At 38.7% G+C, this 25,072-nt stretch overlaps 1 protein-coding gene and 1 long non-coding RNA gene across 8 annotated transcripts in view; one reads left to right on the top strand and one right to left on the bottom strand.

Moving 5' to 3' along the window:
• Window positions 1–25,072, top strand: part of nrxn2b (neurexin 2b) — an 825,611-nt gene that overhangs the window by 11,106 nt on the left and 789,433 nt on the right. The gene's annotated exons all lie outside the window — the stretch shown is intronic.
• Window positions 22,599–23,543, bottom strand: LOC106936378 (uncharacterized). Its single transcript, XR_001422126.1, has 2 exons — window positions 23,124–23,543; window positions 22,599–22,919 (listed from the first exon to the last, which is right to left on the bottom strand). It is a non-coding gene; the product is annotated as an uncharacterized LOC106936378 (long non-coding RNA).

Genomic DNA, 25,072 nt, shown 5'->3' on the forward strand with positions numbered 1-25,072 from the left:
ATAACAAATGATTTTTTTTATAGCCTACTGCTAGAATGAAATAAATAGATGCTTGAAGTACTTTCTAGAGACTTTACTATGAGCAAACTATGAGTCTTGGAAAAGTCACTGGATTCCAGCTAAAAATCCCTGATGGATATGCTAAGCTAACCACTTGGTGCACTGTTACCTGGGTTACGGTCTAAACCACGGCTGTCAAACTCATTTTATTTTGAGCCATACCGTGATCATGAATGTTCTCAAAGAGCTGGTTGTTCCCAAATGTATTGATGGAACCTATTATCAAAGTGATAAAATATGAATAAATAACTGTCTCTGGATTTGATAAGTACTGCTTAAAATTAATATATTAAACATCTTTTCACACTGATGTGATCTGGCTGTGCACAGATTTTATTTGATTGATAAAAATAATAGTTAAGCGTACAGCTTTTGTCTTGAAGGTTCTATTTATGTGCCCCTAAAGAGGCATATAAATAGATGGCCATTTATTGTCGGCCATCTATTTATGGCCATAAACAAATCGCCATAAATAGATGACCCACCGTGGCCATTTTAAAAGCCATGGTGGGTCAGATTTGGCCCCCAGACCCTGAGTTTGACACACCTGGACTCAGTGGTGACAGGTTGCACTGTGTTGTTGTAGTTCTTCTTCTGAGTTCTAAAAGTGACTGGTGAGGTGAGTGAAAGCTGCGTTACTGCCACCAAGTGGACTGAAGTGTAGCCATGTGTTCTCTGGGTCACGTGACATCATCACATCCATGTCATAAAAAAACGATATTATTGCAGTTTGTAAATCATCGCTCATTACTACGTGACATTACAGAAACACTTGAAATCTGAAGAAGAGACTCATTGCACAAACCGATTGAAAATGGTCAAATTGGTTAGGAAGGATGGATCTGCTTGACAGAGTGTGTGTGTTGGAAATTTGGAAAGCCTGTAGAGAGCATGGATCTGCCTTTAATGCACCTTGGTGATGAGGAAAGTCGTTTTTACCTTTTTCTTTCTTGCATTCCTTTATAACTGGACAACATAGCAGCTCGAAACAAGCATAAATCTTAGATTTCCACTTGGACGAAATCAATAAGACGATGAGACGTAGCGACGCAGAGCGGCGTTTCTTTTCCCTCCGAAAGGATTATTGTTTGTTCCGTCATCCCACTCCGAAGCCGTCATCGCAACACGGCCCAACATTTCTTCACAGCCATCTTTGTCAGCTAAAGGTCTTAATCACACATTTTCATAAACACACAAACACACTGACACACATCCCTCTGGCATCACCGCTCACAAGCCAACCAAGGAAGGTAAATATTGACTCACAGTCTTCTCATTAAAGAGCTCGCTGACTACCGGAGCCTGGGAAGGACACATAGTACACTGGTTTCAAACAGAAGTCTTGCTGTGTGTTAACATTTGCTGGTGTTAGTAGTTAATAGCGAAACCCTTTTTGTCTCCTCTTGATCCGGTGTGAGCCTTTTGCCAAGGGGTCGCTTGGATTTTTTAATTAATTTTTTTTTTTTTTTTTTTTTTTTTTTTGGTCATTCTGGATTGTAGGAATTACATGAGCTCACTTTTTATTCTCCAAAGATAGTTCATATAAAAAGAAGGGTTAATCTTGTTATGCTAGAAAGTTATGCCAAGTCCATACAATGAGCAAAGCCTCTAGCCCCATTCTCCCTGCCAACTGTTGTCTGTACTCCACTGAGGCATGATTTGTTCTGAATTATCTTCCCAGCTTAGGGTTACAATGACGACGATGCTTTTCCCTGATGCTTGTGTTTTTCTTTTTCTTTCTTTTTTTTTTCCTTTTGGCTTCGGTTTCATTTTGGTCCATAACAGCTTCCAACACCAGTTTTGTGGCACTGCAGAAACGAGACATCATAGTGAAAACCGCGATCACGTATGAGCCTAATGAGATGGAAGGTAAAAGAACGGGAGCATTGTTCGAACGCGCACACGTCTGATCAGGCCTAAAAATGCTATTACCTTATTGTCACTTGAGCTGTTCTCCCTGGTTTAGCTCCAGAAGAAGCAGTGACCTTTTCAGCGCCATCCCACATCAGGTCTGTTACGCGCTGACAGTTCACCTCTCCCTTTTTCCTTGTGAGAGGATAATACCAACTGCCCTTTTTTTTTATAGTGATGAAAAAGCAAGACTGGCCTCAGTGTGATTTCATTTTCTCTGCTGCTGGAGCTTCTTTTGGCAGCGGTGCTAACAGTCACTTTACCTGAAAGCAATCACAAGGACTGACAGTTTCTTTAGTGTGTGATTAAATATCAATAAATCTCTGTTTTTTTCTCTTTTACTGAGCATTGAATAGTGATGTGGATACCAGGTTGCATGGATATGATTGGATTATCTTTAGCACTGGATGATCCAGAATACCCACACACAGATTCTATCAAATATGTAGTTGGAGGGATTGATTAAAGCTGATACTGTAATCCATATAATACTTGAAAATGGAATATTCCATCAGCCTGCATGACTCTCATATATACTGTTTGAAGAAGGATTTTCTACTTTTGCTGTTTAATGGCACAGGAGCTGGTTAAAGCTTATAACTTGTAGTGATCGAAATGTTGATATTCTGCTAAGCGTAGAAAAAAATTACATTTCGAAGTTGCAGTGTTTCCAAAAAATGAGGAATGCGATCAAAATCACACCTGAATGAGCTTGTTCACATGATAAGTCATTAAAAACCATCTCTGTTTTTCAGCTTTTCTACAAAGTAGTGTTGTGATTTAGGGTACAACAAACCGACTTCTGAAAGTGGTAAGAAAGGTTATAAAAAAAAAAAAAATTGTATTATTGCAAAATGTTGTTCTTACTGCAAAGAAATTGTTGTTTTGGAGGTCAGAGCATTTCTTAAAACTTGTGAAAGTGCCATGTATTAGGAGCTAGCGCTCCCTAAACTGGAGTACTTCAGATTAGTTTCACCTTGAGTTATGAAAATACACATGTAGCGCTCTCCAAAATAAATATTACATTTCCTTAAATACAACAGAAAGTCAGCCATTTTGTTCCAAAGCTAGCAGAAGAAATGCTTTGTGGCCTTTTGCCAAGGACCAAAGAGAAACCACTAATATCTGACGCCACTTCATTTTTGTCTCCATGTTGAGAAGGAATGTCTTATTGACCATGCTGTCGTTACCAAACCAGCACACCATTCCAAAAGGGCTCTAGTCGGCCTGTTTTAGAGCAAAATAAGTTGAAATCATACACTGACATTGTGAGCCTGGATGTTGGCATACACAAACTGTAGCACTGCTGAGAGAGCGAGTCTCATGAGTATCACTGGATTCTTCTTCTCTTCCTGAGTTTGTTCAGATTCAAACTTAACACAAAAATCCTGAAATTACTGCTTGGATGATTTTGTAATGCAATAGTTGATCAATTGTTGACAAATGAACAATTGAAACTAGAAATCAATCTGAAAATTGAAGAGGCAACATTCCGACAAAAATGAGTTTACTCTGCTTTTCATTCTCATGCACTGAGACTAATAACTATCACCCAAAATCCAGGTGATGAATAATCAACCTGGCGTTATCCCTTTATCCTTCCTCAACATGGGTGTTGATTTTAAGCTGTGACAGTAATGGCTTTTTTTGTTTTTTTTATTAAAAAAAAAAATATATATATATATATAATAAATGCTAATATCATTCATGGTTATGGAGGGATGAACATATAAGACGAGGATTCTACATGAGCTGATGAACTAGAAATACATCCGTTTTCTCCAGCTGCACTCAGCTGAGTAACCATGGCGATAATGCCTGGGTTAGTTACGATGTTGGTATTCAGTGCCGTGTGTCACGCTGCACAGGTGGCCAGCAGCAGGGGCGGAAGCTGGCCAGGTAATATGTGGAATATTACTGAGGTGGAGACGGTGGTAGTGGGGCAGATTACGCTGGAAAGAGATTCCACTGATCTGACCATGGTATGTTTTCTGTGCTGGACAAAACCTACGAGTTTGATTAATTTGTATTTGCACAGTAGTGAAAGGTGTGCAATTAAATAATAACTGATGTTTTTCTAGAAGAAACCAGAAAAAAACCAATATAACAGATAAACTAGAGACAATAAAGAGTTGATTCAGAATCTTTAGGAGGTAAAAGAAGCAACTCTGGCAAAAAGTTTTAATTTTAACCACAGTCACATTTGTACAAGAAGGAGGTCAACATAGAACTGGTTGATTATTTTCATCAAAGGTGATGGTAGGGTTGGTTATTGGCTGCAACAGTGGCCTATATCCTGATTTAAGACACATGGAAACATTTAATGTAGCTGGATTTCCATTACAACTCTACTGGAGATCCAGGACAGTTGTAATGGTGTCGACCTGACTGTTCCACTAAGGTCCACAAAACACAATTTTGCAATTGCAGTGTGTCCAGTTAAAATCACGATTGTCAATAAATCAAACTTATTGACAAACTATCTGATAAATTTGTTAAGTTTAAAAACATTAAAAAACCTTCCACATCATCATCCTCCAATTACTTCCTGTCGTCTTGCACCAGTGGAAACATCTGGTTGTCAATGATGTGACATGTGACGCGAAAAACATGTTTCCATTTCAGTTTTGGGAAACAAACCAATTTAGATACGCCCAAAGATAAAACACTTTAAAACTTTTTATGTAAAAACAAGTGTTTATTTTTTTTTTAATTGACGTTAAGCGAATATCTTTTCAAAATGTCAAATTGTGCAGTTATATGGTCAATGGAAATGTAGCGACTGCCTTGTTCCATAAATATTTCCACCAAACCAAACCATCACATTTTCAGATCGAACAATGGAAAATATCCACCAGGCAGACCAGCTCCCAACTTGTTACCGTTTGTGTTATACACAATAATCAACGGACTTCCTGTTTGTGCATGTGTGTGTGTTACAATGACATCACTTGAATATTACTGCTGTAGTTTTGGACCTCACCAATGGAAGATATTGGAGGGAGGCGTTTCCACACATCCTGCCCAGAGAATGGAGTCTGGGATATATTATACAGAAAAATCAAAGAATCAAGGGACTCATTAGCAGAACACTTACACCAACTGAAGCCGACCTTACAGTTTGACTGAGAAGAAATAGTTTATAATTTTATGAATAAGATCCAAGGAATAACAGTTTCCTTCTGGGGAGACCAGGTGCCTTTTTATCCATCTTCCCACTGTGCTCCTGGATCAGGAAATAAAAAAATAAAAAAAACAATGTCAGAAGTGTTTGAACACAGTGAAATTCTCAAATTACAACGTTATATTCAGGTTTTAAAAGATGTATCGCAGGCTTGACTGTCTGACCTGCACACAAGTGAAACTTTTTTGAATCTGAAAATAGCTACGAGGAGCAGGAAAGTAAAAGGAGACCCCCTTCTGTTTCAGCCGCTTTAAATCCTCTCTTTGTTCTCGGGATTCAGTCAACTTTCACTGCCGTGATTCTTCAGTGGCGCTCCGCTAGTTCACAGATCTGCTCCACACTCGATGCTCAAAGAGTTTAAAGGGGTGAGCGTAAGTGCAAGCGCATCCTGTAAGTCCTGCCCTCGGTCCAGGCTCTCACATCACAGGCGATTCTCCTCCATATGCAAGTCCATTCTGCTCAGCCGGAAAGCCAGCCGCCGCATTGATTGAGCACAATGTTTCGGTTTTCCTGACCTGTTGTCTTTGTACTAAGGGCCGGATTTCCACGACTGTGCCAGGCTGTGCATCACATTCTGAATACAGTACTGCTTTCTTCATTTGCTCTGTCAAACCCAGAGATTACTGGAAGAGTCTCGAGTTGTTGTCCTGTCATCAGGAAGCTATAATGAAGAAACTGCAAGCAGCCTCTCAGAATGCATTTAGAATCCTCCTCAGACTTCCAAGATGGCCGTTTGCTCGTCACATGTTATCCTGAGCAATGTTCCAAATTTTTAATGCTTTGTCGAGGATCAACATGTATGAACTTATGCGATGCCTGGATGTGTCACAGAGCTTAATAGTACAAGATCCGTCAACTGCAACATATAGTGAAACAATGTTTTTTCAATATTGGAAAAACTGTCTACTTCCTGACTGATGTTTGACTTGATGATTTGTCCGACTTACACATATATGTATAAACCAACTCAATGCTAAATCTGTCTCGTTGGCATGACAACTACCAATTCATCATTCACGCACTTGCAGATCTAGAAAAAATGTGTTTAATTGTTCATGATACAATAAAGAATTTGGGGGAAAAGCAGAAGCTTGAGGTACTGTTTACCTTAGTATAAACCAGCTTATTGTTCTACGGCTTGCTTCACCCAGAGGGTCTGGACCGTCAGCTTTTGAGAAACGGTTGCGTCTTAGAGGCGTGTACTCTGTTAAAGTTTTAACTGATTGACTCTGATTTTTCCCAATCGCTGTCATTTGGTTGCGAAATATGTAATGCGCCAGATCATCCATAAAGGAAGCTACGAAGCTAAACGGAAATTGCGTGCGTTATAATTAACACCGTAGGAAGCAGCACCACAACATCTTTGCCAGCAATAAAATATCTTATACATTCCTCTTGCTCTGACATAATCGTTCATAACTCTTCCTTCTGCTCGCTGATTGGCTCGGTTGAAATCTGAATGGAGAAATTGAGCTTTATGGAGGAAAGCCCACACAGAGCACTGTAAGGAGATGAGAATCAAACAGAACGGCAAGGCTAGCCACTTTCAACAATCTCAGCTGAATCAAAGGTTAACAGTGGAAGCTTTGGTTCGTTTTGGTCTTAGGAAACAGAAAATACCTTCTTTCACCTCATTAATTCTTGTTGGGTTCTACTGTCTTTGCACAACTGATTTCCAGCTACAACAGTGTGGTTCAGGTGTAAACATATCATTCAGAGAGTTTTTATTTTCAGTTTTTGGTGCTTTAGATTTCACCTAATCCTAAAGCAAAGATTTCATTTTAAAATGCACTGTTTAAAGAAAAAAAAACTTTTCATTTGTTGGGCCTCTTTTCTTCTGCCATCATCAAAAACTGTAAACACTGATTATCAAATTCACCAAACTGATAATTAGTTCATGTACAGGAAAAGACAAAAACTGTAACAGACCATTGGATAAAATACAGCTGAACATTAAATGGAAACTTTTCACTTTTTTCGGATCAACTTGCTCACTTATACAGAGTGAGTTGTGCTAGTTTATGAAATGCTGAGAATCGTTTTGCATTGCTCTGCTGGATTAAACAGGCATCCTGCTTCCTACTGGTGTCTGTCTCCAGTGGTCACTGGGCGAGAGGCGTGGTGCAAACTGTTTTTGCTTATTAGGACCAACATGCAGCGTGACCCACCTGGAAGTTCCTGACTGTGTAACACTTTGTTTCCACGTTTGGCAGAAATGCTTTCTTTGCATTTTTGACATCTCACCTATAATTAGAATTCCTGCTGCACATCCCATAAATCTTTCCCATCTGGTGACTCACTAACCCCTTATTCACATTTACTCACTCGGAAACTTTAAAGCTCCTCTTTTTTTCTCTTAGTCACCAACAGACAATAAAAAAATATTTAAGATTACCTTAAAGTTTTCCCTGAATTTGGAATAAAAAAAATGCATTTTCCAGGCATGTGGCGCCTTTTCATAGCAAAATCGACTAACTGTGACCTTCATTTGCTATGAAAATGTTGTTTACATCGAAAATAACAACTTCACATCACAGCCGTATCTGACTTCTTGATAATGGCCTCTGTCTCTTTAAGAAGCTCCTACTATTTCCAACACTCTCCCTTCTGCACTTCATTACAGCAATGGATGTTTTTTTTTTTTTTTTTTTTCCCGTTTTCGCTCAAAACTCAAAAGATTGAATTAATGTATTAAAAGATCAAATAGTTGCCTAATTACAAGAGAAGTTTAAGAAAAAAATGTAAAATTGTGATGATCCAAATTCTTCTATTTTCTTTAGGTTTTAGCAAACAAAACTATTTCAGTCACTTTGAAGTGAACAAACATTAAGTAGTTATAGATGTCTTCCTGAAATTGGTAGTACTATATTTTTACCATTAATCATAGACTCCTGTTTATGTAAATATATTTGATAGATTTAATTTTGAAATCTAAAATCTGATAAAGAAATGTATTTAGTCCGAAAAGTTTTATTATCTTTTTCCATTTCTTTGGAACAAACAAGAGTCGTCAAATGGAAAACAAAGCTTGAAGCTGCTTAGAGTAATTTATGTCAGCATTGAAAAACAATAGACTTTGTAATAGCTTTCGAGTTAACATCTATCTTTCCTCCTCAGCATCTGTCTCCCAAGCAATATTGGATTTTTAGCTCTGTGGTGAAAACAGCAGCTCAAAGCAGCAGCTATCGCCCACATTACCCCTTATTTTTCTATCATTAAAGGTAATAAGATAATGGACCTCCTGCCGGAAATGGGCTGTCCAGTAAACCTCAGGGTCATCTAGAGATAAACTACACATGATAATCCTGATAGCGGTAATTTAGTGGGTGAGTCAGAGATGGAATATAAAAGACAGATGAAAACTGCTAATAACAACTAGATTATCTTACATTTGTGTTTTTTGTTTATTTGTTTTTTTTTTTACATTATTTACATTTGAAGATATCTGCTTTGTTTTTACCTCGGTCACATTTGTGTACAACACCTGAAGTTTACATACTCTGAATAAAAGGATATATGCACCTTTCTCTGCTCTCCATACTAGATGACCTCATGAGTAAAGAACAGTATGTGGAAATCCAAACAAAAGGCATGAGCCAAGAAAAGTTAACGCTTGTGGCATGTAGCTGTGGATTTCTGTTTGTAAAGTTATTGTAAAAAATTCACAGCAAAAATGTGGGTTATTCAGCCAGTCATAAGAGGAAAAATATGTGGATTAATTTCTCAGTCATATCACGACCTTATTCGTTTATTAATGTCTATTTCAAACTAAATATTTAATGAACAAGCTAAAGCTAGAGCTAAAGTTTGACGCTAAATATTTTGCTACATATGCTCAAAGCTAAATATTAGCAGTTACTGATACTTAGACGAATATGTAAATATTCATCTAAAGCTAAGTATTAGCATTTACTAATACCTAGCTTTAGATGAATATTTGCATTCATCTAAATATTTATATTTATTTGTTTACCTTCAAACTAGACATTTAGCTTAGTGTTAGCTATTTAGCCAATATGCAGATTTATGTGCCAATAACTGGAAGTGGACTGTCAAAATAAAAGCGGAGTTTTGAGAGCTTCTATGTAAATTTCTGCCAGTTAACTGGCACAGTTGTTGTTAAACGTATATATATTGGCATTAAAACATCTCATCCTCTCTTTAAAGCTAAAATGTTTTACATGTCGAGAGGAAAACAAACGAGACAGACGAGAGACATGAGCAACAATTGAAGCCTATCAGTTATGCCAGCGGGAGATTATATAAAAGTTAGCAAGCCCCAGCTTTTACTTTGGTTGCCCATATTTAGCAGATCATCTAAATATATAAACCTGAGCAAAATGTTTATCTTGAAGGTAAATATTTATTTTGCAAGCTTAATTAAATATTTAACTAGGTAATTTTCAATTGAGTTTGAACATTTAGCTCACTAGCTAAATATTGATGCTCAGCTAAATGTTTAGTTTGAGGTTAAATGGGTAGTTTGAGGGTAAATATTTAGCTACCTAGCTAAATATTTAGCTCCAAGCCCACATTCGCCCTACAATGTTATCTTGTTAGGTAAATATTAGCTTAGAGCTAAATTTTGAGGCTAAATATTTGGCTTGCTAGCTAAATATTTGGCTTGCTAGCTAAATATTTGGCTTAGACATAAATGAGGCTAAATACTTATCTGGCTAACTACATCTTTTCCTCAGAGCTAAATATCTGGATCAACATTCTGCTCAGATCCAAAATCTCCGTGTTCTTTTCTTGACATACTGTAACACACATTTTCTTCCCGACATTCATCGCTGTTTCACTGCAGGGAACTAAAACACGATGTGCTCACTGCATTCAACGGCTCCCGCCTCCGAGTGGTGGCATTTTTCGAGATCTATGAGGGTGTTTATGAGAAGCTTGAAAAGGGCATTTTGCAGATTTATGAATGACAGGCCTAACTGATTTCTTGTGTGTGTCTGAGATGGCGGTTCTCCACACACCCTACGATATCAATGACTCCGTCAGACGCAGAAATTGACAGGGACGGGGTGGGAGCCGGGGGGGCGGCGGGGGAGAACGGCAGGCTTTCGAATGAATAAGTAAAAAGGGCACGTCAAACCAGTTTCATGAAAGTACATTAACTTTTATTTGTTCAAAAACATGCCTGCGTAATTAAAATGGCAGATCGAGGTAATGGCGTTCCAATAAACGGCGTCGAGGCGGAAGCGGAAAACAATGATGCAGCGCTCACACATGCCTGGGACTTAATTGCACATTCTTGACAGGTGACCTTTAAAGGAGATTGAGGTAGATTCCCAGTTGGACATTTTGAATTCGTCTTGTATTTCTGGATGTGTGTGTGTGTTATCTCTGTGATGTCTGAATATTTTTGCTATATAGGACTCACTCATGTGTGAGTAAATCACATCCGTACAGTAACCAAGAGGTCTTATTGCGTCTTCGACTTTCATTTATTGGCTCCATTATCCCCTCCTGGCGAGGAAGTGGAACAATAATATTTTTGACAAATGGCAAGTTGTCGAACGGGCTTTTACTACACCTTGAACAGAGGAAAAAAAAAAGGATATTACAAGCTCACATATAAAATTTATGAGCAGCTTTAACAGTGAGATTTGAAGCACTTTTATCCAGGCTCTCATAGTACTTGCCTTTACTTTACCACTTTGAAAAGCCAACCAAAGCAAAATATATATAATTTCAATATCGTCAGAAAAAAAAAAAAAAAAGCAGCAAGAAGTAATTTAAAAAAAAAAAAAAAAAGTCCTTTCAACCTGAGGAGATGGAACTAATTGTTGAAATGTGTTCAGGAGAAGCTGCCCGCTTTCCGCCCTACGTGTCCAGACTTTTACCCGGTCCCAGTCGGACGCCTCTCCCTCTCCTCTGGATAATTGACAGCAGCTGAGAATATTTTTCACTGCGTGCCATTAGCAAGTTCGGGCCATAAATGATGGATGGTTCTTGATGGTACATTGATAAGACTAATCAATTCTCCATCCGATTAATCATCTTGTTGCTTTAATATCTGGGAGCAGTGACGCTGAGACATGAGTGATGGTCAAGTTAAAAATAATAATAATGAAAAAATTCTCAAAGCATCCGTAAATTCCATCTGAAGGCGCGTGAAGCTACGATGCGTCACCTTTCCCAACCTGTGTGCAGCCTGGCTTCATTCTGCTGATAGCGGGGAGATTTGCCACCGCCCCTGTTTGTTCGCTGTGTGTGTCCTGATAGCCTGGCAGCCTGGTTTGTTTGTTTATACTCTGTCTAGGTCAAAGCAGATGCCCTCACTCTTCTTCTGTCTTCTCACTCTCTTGCCAAGCCGATGAGTCTCTTGCAGGCCCTGTTGTTCTGACCTTTTCACAGGACTGTATGTGCTGTAAGGTAATGTCACAACATTCAATTCTCACATCCGCCGCACACCGGCAGACAGAGAAGCTGTGTGTCGTCTCTGGACTGTGTATTTTGAAGGTTCAAGGGTAACACTGGATGACATTTTTATTATTGCAATCAAGTAAATCAGACTAGTGTGGTTTTGGTCAATATAAACATTTGAAAGAAAATTCTGGGCAGTGCATTGCCAATATTTTAGGCCAATACTGTGGCTTATTTGGCAATATATTTTTGACATTGAGCTTTGTTTTATCTGTTAATTTGTTTCTCTTCCATAGAAAATATGAAATGGTCAGTTATACTGTAATTAAAAATCCACTTAATTAGCTTTGAAATAAATTTTGTTGTGCACTTGGAATCTAAGAGTTCAGAAAATGTTGAAATTAGTGTCTAACGCTGCTATATATCTTTGCATTCTGTTTGGGTCATATTTTTCAATCTCTCCAGTTTTCTCTATTCCGTTAGGTTTTTTTTTTTTTTTTTGCTATTGTGTCAGTATTTACTGTGGAACTGCTAAATAAGGTCATGGGCTTTCAGCTAACCAGTCTTCCCAGTCAGCCATTTTTATTTCTTGCATCAATTTTGTAGTCAAAGTGCAGGGATGCCGATAATACAAATAGATAAGTCTAAATGTTCTGTGTATGGCTCGTTCTTTAAGTTATTTGTGCAGTGGAACGCTCTACGATCTGTTAGGGTCGATGGGATGTGAAGGATCTCATTTGTATTTAAACCTCACCAAAATAAGTTGCTCTCAGATGGGCATCAGAACGAGGCTAAACGAGGGACAATAATAGTTGCAGTTCCACTTTACATTGACCACAACTGTAAAGGATGACATGTTCACTATAAAGTGAGTTGAATAAACCAATTGTTTTTTGTTTCTTTGTTTTTTTACTTCTGTAACTCTACTGTTATGGTGGTGGAGAGACCTCAGGTGTCTATATATTGTGATTTTCCAGTTCTTACAATTTAGGTCAAAAAAGGTAAAATACACAGAAGAAACAGACATTCCTTTCACTGAGTATTTTTACGCTCAACATTTTTATTTCCCCGTTGTTTTTATCGGTGACTGTAACACAACTTTTTGCTTGTTCTGTCTTCAAACACACCATGTAGCCAAAACTTTCAAAGATTTAATGACTAGAACAGCATCGACCAATAAAATGGGCCAACCTGTGCTTCTCTTTATTAACATACAAAATGACAAGGGGATAGACGGATTGCAATGTTTTTGTCAATTATTGATTTAAGTATAATAAAATTCATATACAGTAACATTTTTTACGTGTTTAATGTGGATGTTATTGGACCTTTTGCTCATGTAGCATAGTTAATAAGCTAATTGCAGGTTAAAATTGTGATAGTTGAAAAGGAATGGATTTTTTAATCTCCTCACTGTAACACTGCATGTTTTTCATGACCCAAAGATTGAATTTGCCTCTCAACCATTACTCACAGCGCCCTTGTCTATACAGGCAGAGAAAACTGGTCAATTCAGCACTTTCTCCATTTTGCTATTAAAGGGATTTGCAACAATAGTAACAGCATGATGGATAGATTCAGTGGTATTTAAAGGTTTTTTAAAAAACCCTTGGTATATCTTGACATCAGTAACCATCTCATGTCTACATCTAGCACTTAACTGAAATTACTTTCAGACTGATAGTTTGAAGATCAAGATATTTAAATTCGGTGTCAATTTTGAAGAGTATAAAGTTAAATATCAGATATAACAGTCAGTAGATTTTTTTTTTCTTACTTGGCTAGCTTAGAGTTTTTCCTCTTCAATTAAATACTGCTGTGGAAAACCTCACTAAAGGCACGGACGCGAGTCATTTTCTATGTTCACTTATGTAGCATTGGGCTTGAAGCTGTTGTCATGCTGACATACATGCTACTTCTCATAGCTCGTTGTTGCTGCTGTGTTAATTTTATGACTTTTTCTTTCTTTCTGTGGATTGAAAGTCAAGAAATGATTCACTTCAGCCAGCTGACGGGCAGTTTGCAACTACAGCTGGGATAGGTTGGGGTGTGCTGCTTTAGCTTAAAGGTTTCACCATTAGTATGAGTTTTCTTCTAGCTGTCTGTGATGAAATGGCTGTGAAACCCTGTTGAGAGAATATTTAATATGATTTTTTTTTATTTTTGTTTATTTGTTTGTTTCCAAAGTAACCAGTTAAAAACCAGACCCTTGTCTTACGCTTCACTTCGTAAACAACATGGACTTATTGAGAAATGATTGCTTGCTGGAGGCGTGTTCTTTGTCGAAGTTTTAAATTTTAACAAATTGTTAACATTTGCTCATGACTTGTGTTATTTGCCAGTTTGACACTATGAAGCTTACCAGAAAAAATATTGTATTAGGGGAATCCAGCTCAATGGGAGAAATCCAGATCGAGAACTAGAGGGAGATGAGAATCAAGGGGAAATGCATAGGAAGGCAACGACCATGCTATTTTTATAGTGGTCATACTCCTACTTTTAAGTTCTTTCTTTTCTTTTTTTCTTTTTTTTTAACAAAATGAACCAACAGAAACACTGCGCAATGCTTTTACGTTTTTGAAATCTATTATTTTTATGAACGTGGATTGTGTTATAATAGCAGAGTTTGATGCAATTGCATCTGTACACATGCTATAGATTATTATTAGGTGCTTTTTGTTGCACAGGAAAAACGATTCGTCTGTTTCCTCAAGCACTAAAACTCCCCCACATTTTTTAAAAGAAAAATTAAGTACCCTAACACAAAGTTCCCTTTTCACTTCCTGTTGCAAACAGTGCAATGAAAAATAATTTTCCCCACTTGTACTTAAGAGTTCCCTCTGCTTGTTAGTGCAGACACGACAGTTGGTACACTTGAACTGTATGTGGCCACTACTTAACTTCTTGGCTGGAGGTGCCTCACAACAGATTTTCAGCTCTCTGCAGACAAGCCTGCGTCTGTTTCTGATGTGCAGCAGCCACCATAATCTCCACGCAAGACAACGGGCCTCATTGCCAGTCCGCTAGATCTCTACAGAAGAACAACTCCTGCTGTGACATACTACTCTAAAATAGCCGCATCCGCTTTCAGATGGGGGAAATCTCATGTGGATTATGACAGTGTGTGCTGAGACATAGTTGAACCAAAGCAGACATTCCCTCTAACACACTGCAAGATAATGTAGGTCAACATGCACTCTTATCCACACGTTGTGAAGATTCATACTCTCTATTTCCTGTCATCACCTTGCAGAAAACCCAGACTTTGACTTCTTTTTTCTTTTTTTTCTTTTTCCATGTCATGTGAATTTTGCATCATGCGCTTGTGAAAACACAGCATTGCATTATTTGAGTTGGCAGGAATGTAACAGCACTCAGGCTACATGGAAAATTATATTCCTTATCCACTAAAAAATTGGTCTTTTTTTTTTTTTTTTACATTTAAAGGACTTTAAAATGTAGCAGTACTATGAAGTGACATTTGTGATTTTGAAACCATATTTTCCATAGCTGTGTTTCCATTACAAAGCTGCGCAAATCTCTATGTTCCACGAACATCATTTCGCAATTGCAGTGTTAACATTAAGAAGTGAAATTAAAATTACATGACAATAATCTTCATGTAAATAAGGCAACTTGTTCAGATGCGTTTTGGTGAACAGTTGTGGATTCAACACGTTGGAATGGCACACAACTTTTTATGAACCGTGTGATGCTGTGACATCTCTGGTGGAGCCGACAGACATTTTTTGTCTGACAAATAAACAAAAAAAAAAACAAACAAACCATCAGCCTTCTACTACTTCCTGTCGTCTTCTTTGGTGTTTTCACCAGTAGTAAGGTCTGGCTGTTTTTCATGTGGCTCGTCTGACATGAAAATGGTGCTTCTGTTGCAGTTTTGCAAAACCCATCTGATTTGATACGGCTGAAAAAACACATCATTCTATCGCAAAACATTTCTATCAAAAGTTTTTTGGGGTTTTTTGTAATTGGCTTGATTCCATTTAGTGAATTTATTTTTGGAATTTAAATTTGTCCAGTTTTATCTGGTTTTGAAAATAGTGTTTCATAATAACAGTGTTTCAAAATGTGTTTCACCTTCTGATTGTCAGCAGCAGAATGAATTCAGGACAGAGCTGACTGTTGAGTATCGTTGGTTATAAACCGAGTCTGGTGTAGCAGTGCACATTCTTATAATATCCAATGTTGGAATACTTTTTTTTTTGTTTGTTTTTACTTTGTGTTTGTTTTTTAGATTTAGAAGAACCATCAATTGTTGCACAGAAATTTGCTGCTGTAAATCACAGAATACACCTCCAAGCTAGAAAATAATGACAGGCGTGCTCTATAAAACCCATCCAAGCTGTACAGAAAAAAAAAAAAAAGAAAATCAATACTCCTCTGTTGATACAACACAAGGAACGAAATAAGCAGCAATCGCAGTGCCACTTTGTTGTAAGCTTTCGCAAACGAAGACAAATATTTCGTCCCTGCTTGGCGTTTAATTCCCGCTCTCTGCACTTTTTCCCCATTTAAGAATCCCCTCCGTCCATGTAATCCAGGGCCATGCTGCTGAGCACACCGGAGCCACTGCGGGCAGCTCCAGACAAAGTCACATTAGCTTCTCTTGACCTCGCAGCTGTAATCGGCTCTGGGGAGAGGCAGGTGGTTAGTGTTTTGCAAGAGTCCCTTGCTCAACGTTAATAGTTTTGTAAGCACAGGGTTGAGACTGAAGAGCGAGGATGCAAGCGTTACAAGGGGCTTACCTGGAGATTAGAGTATCAGCAATTCCCCCACAATCCCTCCCTACAGATTTAACCATGGTGACCCCTTTACCGGACCCCTATGAGGAAGAGGTTCAGCTCAGAACCAATATATTTATGTTAAATTCAAACAGAAAATGTATTAATCTTGATCAGTGTTATTTTTGTTTCAATCTAAGGAACACAAAGCCAAACGTAGTATTTTGAATGAGTGTCAAACTGGCTGCATTTCCATTCGCCTTACCATTGTGCAAATTGGAATTATGAAAATAAATGCAGCAGTTTCAAAAAAACCTTTTGTCTTTTGATCTAAAGTTTTTGTGCTCAGATGAGGTGGATCAAATATCTCTGCCTCGCTGTTTACATGGGGGTCTGGGACAGAAAAGTTTTCATCCACATAAATCCAACAAATCCATCCTGAGCGTTGTTTTAAGCATGCCAAACCCACAGGGGGCAGTGTAGTGCAAAGCTAAAGCCTTTGTCAGCCAATCAGATTGTTTCCAGACAACCACGGCTTCCTGTTAGAAATTAAACCTACCATTTGTGTGAATGGAAATGCAGCATTATTTGTTACACAGGACCCTAAATTTATTTATTTATTTTTTTTCATTCTGAGTTTTCTAAAACCTTCTCTTTGGTTTGATTTTCCATGAATACTCATTTTTAGTGGTATGAAATTGCGTTTTTGACTGGATAAACGGCCAAAACGCAGAAAAATGCCTCCGTTTCCCCAGATATGCAGCTACGTATCGACCAGGCCCTAAAAGTGAGACCAGATAAAACTCCAAAGATTCTCTACCTCAATAAATTCTGTGCATCCAAAAGCTGCAGCGCACCGCTCCAGTTTCAAAGACAGATGAGAGCGAACGGGGAATTGGCAGCGCCCTTCTAATAAAATCACAACGGCAGCTGTGCCGTAGCAGCGGGAAAGCCGGCTAGCTCAATCCTAACTCAATCGAGGATCATCAACAATTGTCACTAAATCAGCCCCTTTAGTCTTTTACTTCTCTTTCAATTCATTACAAGTGAATGGGCCTTTATTGGCATGACAGTTTTAAGGGGGACTGTGGGAGTGTGTGGAAGCTTGTAATGTCGGATTGACAGAGGCAATGTACTAAAGGATCGACGGCGTCTGGAGGCCAGAAAAGCGGCGCAAAAGTAACAGAGACACAGAGTAAGAGATTTACCTCTCCACCCCCAAAACTTCATTGTACATCATGTATTTTATTGTCCTTCAATGCTTGATTTTTTTTCTTCCTTTTTATTGTATTTATTTTGGTTTGCTAATCTTCCTTTGGTCCCAGCTGCTTTGCCGCTTTATTTATGAGTTTATTTTCCTTTCCAAGTTCAACACGGCGTCCATCGAGACTGATGTTCAAACTGCCTTATTTTATCTCGTGTTTTCATTTCTCCCCAAGGACTCAGACAGCCGAAGTACATTTAGAGTGTGAAGCACCATTACATAAGACCAAACTCTAAGAAACACTTTCTCATTCCAACTTCTGTGGAGTAGCAATGTGCAACAAGATAATATAACACATTATATTTACCAAATTGGAAATGTGTAATCTGCACAAAGCTTATCTCTGCGGTAACCTCGATGTTTCAGGACATGGTATTCAGCTGTGTTTTGTTAAATGTAGTCGTCACTGTAAGCTCTACAGGGAAGGAAGGGTGTATCATCTTCCATAATAAAGTTATGGGAGATGATAACTCCCATAGCTTTACCCTGCGTAATAGGGCAATAGGGTACTAGCAGTACCCAGGACTATGAGTACTGCTGGTACCCATACTATCTGGGTAATACTAGCATTAAGAGCATGTGAGTGGAAAAACTCCCAAAAGCCAGAAGATAATCCTAAATATTCAGAAAAGTCTGCCACAGAATAAGCGCTCCACACATTTAATCAACTAAAAATCATATTTATTTTCAAAAGATACTATATAATGAAAAAATTAACGTTCAGAATTCTTTTTCCATGTTGGTTTTAGAGACAAGCCAGCATCACGCTGAAAATAGAAGACAGGTGATAAGACTTAAAAAAAAAAAATCTGAGTTAATTTATTATACGTCATATAAAAAAAATATTAACATGGATAAACTCACATTGAGTCTATCCAAGTTTAAGTAAAAACAAAAAGTTTACCACATTTCCAATTTGGTAAACAAAAAAAGTTTTTTTTGTGTTTTTGTTTCTTTGTTGTTTTTTTTAACAAAACAAAAAGGCAAAATTAACTCTGTGGTCAATTTGCCTTTGACCTCAGAGTCAGAGGCAAATATGCCTTTCACTCTGTGGTGTATTCATCTGATCTGCACTGCAAAAACAACATCTTACCTGGCATTTTTGGTCTAATTTCTACTGCAAATGTCTTAGTAAACTTGAATTAAGACACAATTTGTTTTAGTTCAATACTTTCTTAATCTTGATGAAATGGTACTAGTTCCAGTGGCAGAATATTTCACTTGTAACATGAGAAAAAATGCATCGCCATAAGTGAAATAATCTGCCAGTGGATATTTTTTCATCGATATTAAGCAATTGTCGTCTTTAAACAAACTCCTGTTTCTTGCTGGAAAGTTATTTGTAAGTTAGTTTTGTGTCATTTCAAGTGAACTTTCACTAGAAACCAGACAAAAAATACTTGGAAGGATTTTGTGTTTTTGCAGTTTGTCTGTGCAGCTTATCTAGAATTGTCAGCACCAGGCCGTCTTTCTGCAGTGTTTTTATGTGTGTGTGAGATAGATTTATGGGTAATGCATGCAGTAAGAACATGCCCATTTATTCACACTGCTTGTTTTTATTGCCTGATACATGACATAAAGTTCATAAGTGGTATATTGCGCCAGAGTTCTGTAAAGTTTTTCATCCCTGTATACTTACTGTTGAGAAATATCAACTTTCTTGGCGCATTGCACAATTGTTCAACTCCCTTTAAAGAAGAAGAAGAAAAAAAGCATCGACATGGAGTTTTAAAAAAACCACACGAGTCACACTACTGAAAGTGTAAAATAAGGCTTTGACTGGGTATTCCTGCCAGACTTTTCAAATTAAAATCTGTGTCTTTCAAGTCGACGCCTCACCTTTTAAATCTCCGCTCTCATCCTCCTTCCTCTTCCTCGTATATGATAAGCCGTCTGCCAAGACTTCTTACATCTCGTATCTCCCTCAGCCCCTCTCCCTCAGCCCCTCTCCCTCGGTATAAACTTCAACTCTCTCTCTCTCTCACTCTGCCTTTCTCATTATCTTCTCCCTCTCTCTCTCTCTGTCTCCCTTCTCTCTGTTCCTAGCTCTGCAAAGATAAGACTCATTCCCCCCAGTGAGTTCTTGGAGTCGATAATAATGTGCTGCTATCATCGATAATCTGTCAGGCCCCCTTTTCCTGTGACCCGGTCTTCACTGTACCTCTCGTCCCCTCCTCCACCTCACCCCGGCAATCACATAGGGGGGATAAAAAAAATAAATAAAAAAAACCACACATCTAGTCACACACTGATGCTAATTTAGATGGACGAAGTTGAATCGTTCCAATCTTTTTATCCAGCACTGGATGTTGGTCCTGATCAAGGCGGCGTTTCATTGATCAGGATTGGAATTCCTGAGTGCATTCAGCCTCCTATCTCTGTTGTTTTAACTCAGGTGAACTGGAAAGGCAACACATCCGCCTTCAAAAAGTGAGGTAGGGATGTGAAAGCAGCCGATTGGAATTTCACATGGACCAGTGGATTAATGAGGTTAGGGTGGCCATTTATCGTATCACTTATCGTGATAAAATGATTTATTGTCGTCTTGATAAATTTCAGTTATATTGATGGTAAATGTTATTTTTTTGCTATTTTCTCCATTGTTTGTTCCACGGGAAAATATGAAAAATCTGGTTAAATTCAGTTACTGTGTGCAGTTTATTGATAAAATTACTCTTATAAGTAAGCAGCATCCTAAAGAAGCCGACTGTTGAATATTTTTCAAGAACAGTATTTGTGTCTGTGGTGCTATGAATGCTGAGCGATGCAGATATAGTTACCTGAAAATTAAGTAATACGTTTTTTTTCATCATAATCTTTATTATCACAATAGCACCACAAAATACCACGATAAAATTCAACATCCATATCGCCGACCCAAAAAACCCGATCTGATATCGAATGACTCCAGGTTTCCGATTCGCAACAGAAAAGTGATATTTATTTCCTCATAAATATAATTTTTAGTTTTGATTTATCAAACTTTCACCTTGATAAACTACATAAACCAGAAATAACAGATCACATGTTCATCTTGCCTCATATGGACGTGATTGTGATTGTTTCTTACTTAATGGAAACACGGTAATCACAAAATAGTTTTTTTCGACATTCCCAGTAACTTGGCAACGTTTTGCGCACATTTGCAGTGGAAACACAGCAAGAGGGGGTCTAGAAAATGGCAAGAGACCTCAACAAGTTAGCAGTGCTGGTTCTCCTCGTTGAAGTATCAGCAAAATTCCCTGTAGATAAGTGGTGCTTATAAAATATCTACAAAAATATTTAAAAAACTCTCCTCTGAGGCAATTTTGAAGTACAAATGCCCTCTCTCCCTATTTCAGCGGAACATGTCAGACGTTGGAATACTTTTTCTGCTGTATTTTGTGTTTCTAGGACGTCAGACATCAGGTTTGCTCATAAAATCTATGATCTCATGAAATTCACCTCGTCTTGTGAGGTTTTTGTTTTATCATTGGGGCCTGCAATATCAATGCATAGGGAGAGCAGTGACTGACTTGCTTCGCAAGTCACAATAGGTGCATGGCATGCACCTATAGAATGTCTCTTTGTTATTATAGTTTTATTTTTCTTCCGTCGCCGTTAATGCGGCCCGTACCACTGCGCGCAGTGCACCCCCACAAAAGTGTTATCAAAACGTTCAGCTTGATCCCGAGAAGGGAGCTATTACTTTTAGTGGGATTCTGAGTTAAAATGACGACATAAATTGATAAAAACAAGAAAAATCGAGGCTGAGTATCTCACAGAATCGGTAATCTTTCTCTCTGAAACACACACACAGCACAGTAGATTTCTGACTCCAAAACTCTTTTAACTCCCCCTCACAGGCACAAATATTGCCCTACTGGTCTTAAAGTCGGTCATGACATAGATACACATGCCTGCTCCCTTAAAATGTTTTCAAAATTGTGCTAGGGCTTATGGTTTTTTTGTCAGGGTCCTTGAGATCGACGCTGGGTGTCTCACAAGTATAGAAACTCTGTCTCCAGCATACTGTCTGACAGAGAGCCAGCCCAAGTGCAGATAATTAATTACCATAGCAAAAGGGCCCAGAGAGAGGCACAAACAGGCGCAGTGACAGGTCTCACAATGCATTGTGGAAAGAATACTTTGTGTTTTATTTACCATTGTCATAGCAACTGAACTAGCGGGCGCTGGGAGGAAAAAGAGCAACAGCGGTTCTAGTTAACTGAGGTATAAACCTACTGTACAGGAGCTGAATTGCAATCTGTTTATATGTACAGATTGCTTAATACACCGTCAGTTATCAGCTTTGAAATAAAACGGTTCTGGAAGTTATTGGAAAGTAGTATTGACATGTTTAGATTGTTTTTTCGTTACATGAGTCGAATCTGTTTAGCTATATTGTGTCTTTTTGTGAAAATGTTGCGTCAGACGAGTGTGCTTTATATTCAAAGTCTATGTGAAGTATTTGATGCGCTGGACATGTCAAACGCTCCAAACGGTTCAAATGGTGCCGCGCTAGATGCTCGAAGAGCGCCGCAACGGCCCTCAATGCGCCTCCACATAGTTTGAATGTAAACCAGATGCGCCTGACGGTCAAAATGTGTTTGGTGTGAACGCACCATTATATGTCCAGGGTCATATTAGGTCCACCATATTAGGACCAAAGACTTGTCCTAATATGATGGATTCATTTCTTTGGGTCAGGGGTAATGTTTAGAGGTAAAATGTGAATTAAGGTTTAGTTAATGTTAGGAATAGACTAGTATTGGTTAGGCTTAGGCAAAATCGCAGCTACTAAAATGAAGGGAAATCAATGCAAAGTTCTAATATGGGTCGAAATAGTTTCGTCAAGCCTGCATAGAATTTTGTTTTCTAAATCATTCTATAAATAATGATGATATAATGTTAGGTTGTTTTTCTGCCAATTCCTTAGCTGCAGTACACTAGCAGTCTAATGTGTTGAATATACTGAGACACATTCAACACATTAGAAACCAATCAGAACCAAAAGTTTGCCTTTTGGTTCTGATTGGTTGTTTCTGGACAGTAGCAGAGCCAAATTAATTTTCACAAATTCTCTGTTTCGTATTCTATTGTCAACTGTTTAACACATATTCATCCATCATCTAACTTACATAGGTATGTTATGTTAGATGATGGATGAATATGTGTTAAACAGTTTGAGGCTTTGCCAAATTTGTGCAAAGCCTCAAATTTTCATAATGCAAAGTGTTAGCAAAACCTGGGCTTGAATAATGACCTAGGTTAGTGCCACCTGGGTGTGGGTCGGTGTAAAGGCCGAGCCGGGCTTAGCTTGGCCTTCGTGCCAACGGCAACATGAAGACCCTCCATGCAACCAGTGGAGGTTGGTCGCATGGATGTCTGTCTTTCCTCAGACCTCCATGTTTGTGTGGAGGTTTGGCTTTGCGTGGACTCCTCTGTTTGCAACCTGAGTATGGGTCGGCGCAAAGGCTGAGCCAGGCTATTCATGAAGACCCCTCGTTGATTCAAGGTCCATCTTTCCTCAGACCTCCCTGGTTGATTGGAGGCCCATCTTTCCTCAGACCTCTCTGGTTGATTCAAGGTCTGTCTTTCTTCAAACCTCCCTGGTTGATTGGAGGTCCGTCTTTCTTCGGACCTCCCTGGTTGATTGGTGGTCTGTCTTTCCTCGGACCTCCCTGGTTGATTGGAGGCCCATCTTTCCTCAGACCTCTCTGGTTGATTTGAGGTCTGTCTTTCTTCAGACCTCCCTGGTTGATTTGAGGTCCATCTTTCTTTAGACCTCCCTGGTTGATTGGAGGTCTGTCTATCCTTGGTCTCCTCTGTTTGTAGGGAGCCTTCTCTTTGCAGGGGGACTTGTGGTCGGGTGGAGACTCTAGGATGGTTGTTTTCTAGAGCAAGTTTCAACTCCACCTTCAGGTCCGCAACCTGACCCTGCAGAGCTTTCACCGTTTCCTCCTGAGCCTTAAATTTGGAAGCTTGCTCAGAGTGACTTTTGAGCTGCTCCTCATATTTGAGTCTCACTCGGTTATTCTTCAACCATTACTTCAATCAGACCTTTATTGCGGGAGGCGTATTTTGCAGCCTCCCACTTGAAGTACTCCAGCTGTTGAAGAACGTTCTTGTCAGTTGTAACTTTGGAAGAGCAAGAAACCTGTTCACGTTTGACTTGCAGGTGACGTTCTTTTTCCAACATTTTTTGCAGTCTTTGAATCTCCTCCTGCTGGGATTTGACTTCAGCCTGACACACAATCCTTCTGTCTCTTTCCTCGTGGAATTCAGAATTCTTTCTCTGCAGTTCTGTTTTAAGATCGTCTACCTGCTTTGTCAAATCTTTGACGTGTTGGCTAGTCTCTGCCACGTCTTCCACTGAGGGGGTGATCTTGAAGCCAGCAGAGGGTGTTGTTTCCTGCTTGACTTCCAATGATCTTGGACTCTCAAAGTCGCCGGAAGGACTTGATTCCCCCTGGATCTCTGATTCATCTTCCGGCTCAATGGGGCTGTCATCTTCAACAGGGAAAATGACAGCGTCGTAGTCGACTTGGATGTTGAGGTCTACCATGTCGACCCATGAAAGCTTAGCTGGAAAAGCTTCATGTTCGCAAACAATCTATTGTTGCTTCATGTCTATATTCTAGTAACTTCTTGCTTCTCTGAACATCGAATATGCTCTGAAGGGTGATGTGTCGCCCTTATTATTATTATTATTATTATTATTATTAAAATTTGCCTTCTTTCTGAATACAGATGTGTTTTTCATAGAAATACTTTTGCACTCTTTCTATGTTGTTGTGGCATTCACATTTACTCATTTGCTTGAGTAACTTTATGAAAAAAAAATATTTTTTTGAAGTAGTTTGACAGCACAGTGCCGGTTATGTTTACTTGAGTTATGTTATGAAGAAGTCTCTTTTCTCTTTAGCTTGGTTCTGCTGTGATGTGGATCTCATCACAGCATCTCGTTGATTAAACTCCAACTGAAACGGCGAGCCCTAAGCAATTTTTCATTCTTAAGCTATTCATAAACTGTTCTTTTGTTTATTGTAGGTAAGACTAACAAGGGAAATAGGCTCTTAAAAATCACACACGAGTGCGTCATTGTCGGGAAGCGATTAACGGGCTCGGTAAACTGCCACCATCTGTCACCTTCAGCAGACATTTCATTCATTGCAAACTTAATTGGACTTTAACTTTTGTTTGTTTTTAACGTCACCTGGCGAGAAACTGTCTAAACTTGGAGCGAGCTGGTGGGTTTCAGACAGAAGGTCTTGTCAGTGTGCCTGTGACAGCTTATTTACAATCATATAAACCGAATTAAAGAGGTGGCTTTATGCAAAATTGACTTTTTTTAAGCCTTACATCTTGTTATAATGTTCCACCCTAATGCTGCTTTGAGTCTTTCTAGCACTTTTGAGAAATCATTGAATCTCATAATTATGGAGATATGGCTTAAAACCAGTCAGATTCTTTCCATACTAAATCCTATTTCAAAAGATTCATTTTTCCTTTTCTTTTCTTTTTCCTTTTGTACAATTCAATAAATGCCTTTTA

This window comes from Poecilia latipinna, unplaced genomic scaffold (assembly GCF_001443285.1).
Source record: "Poecilia latipinna isolate Pla-1442-1.1 unplaced genomic scaffold, P_latipinna-1.0 Scaffold6, whole genome shotgun sequence".
Lineage (NCBI taxonomy): Eukaryota > Metazoa > Chordata > Actinopteri > Cyprinodontiformes > Poeciliidae > Poecilia > Poecilia latipinna.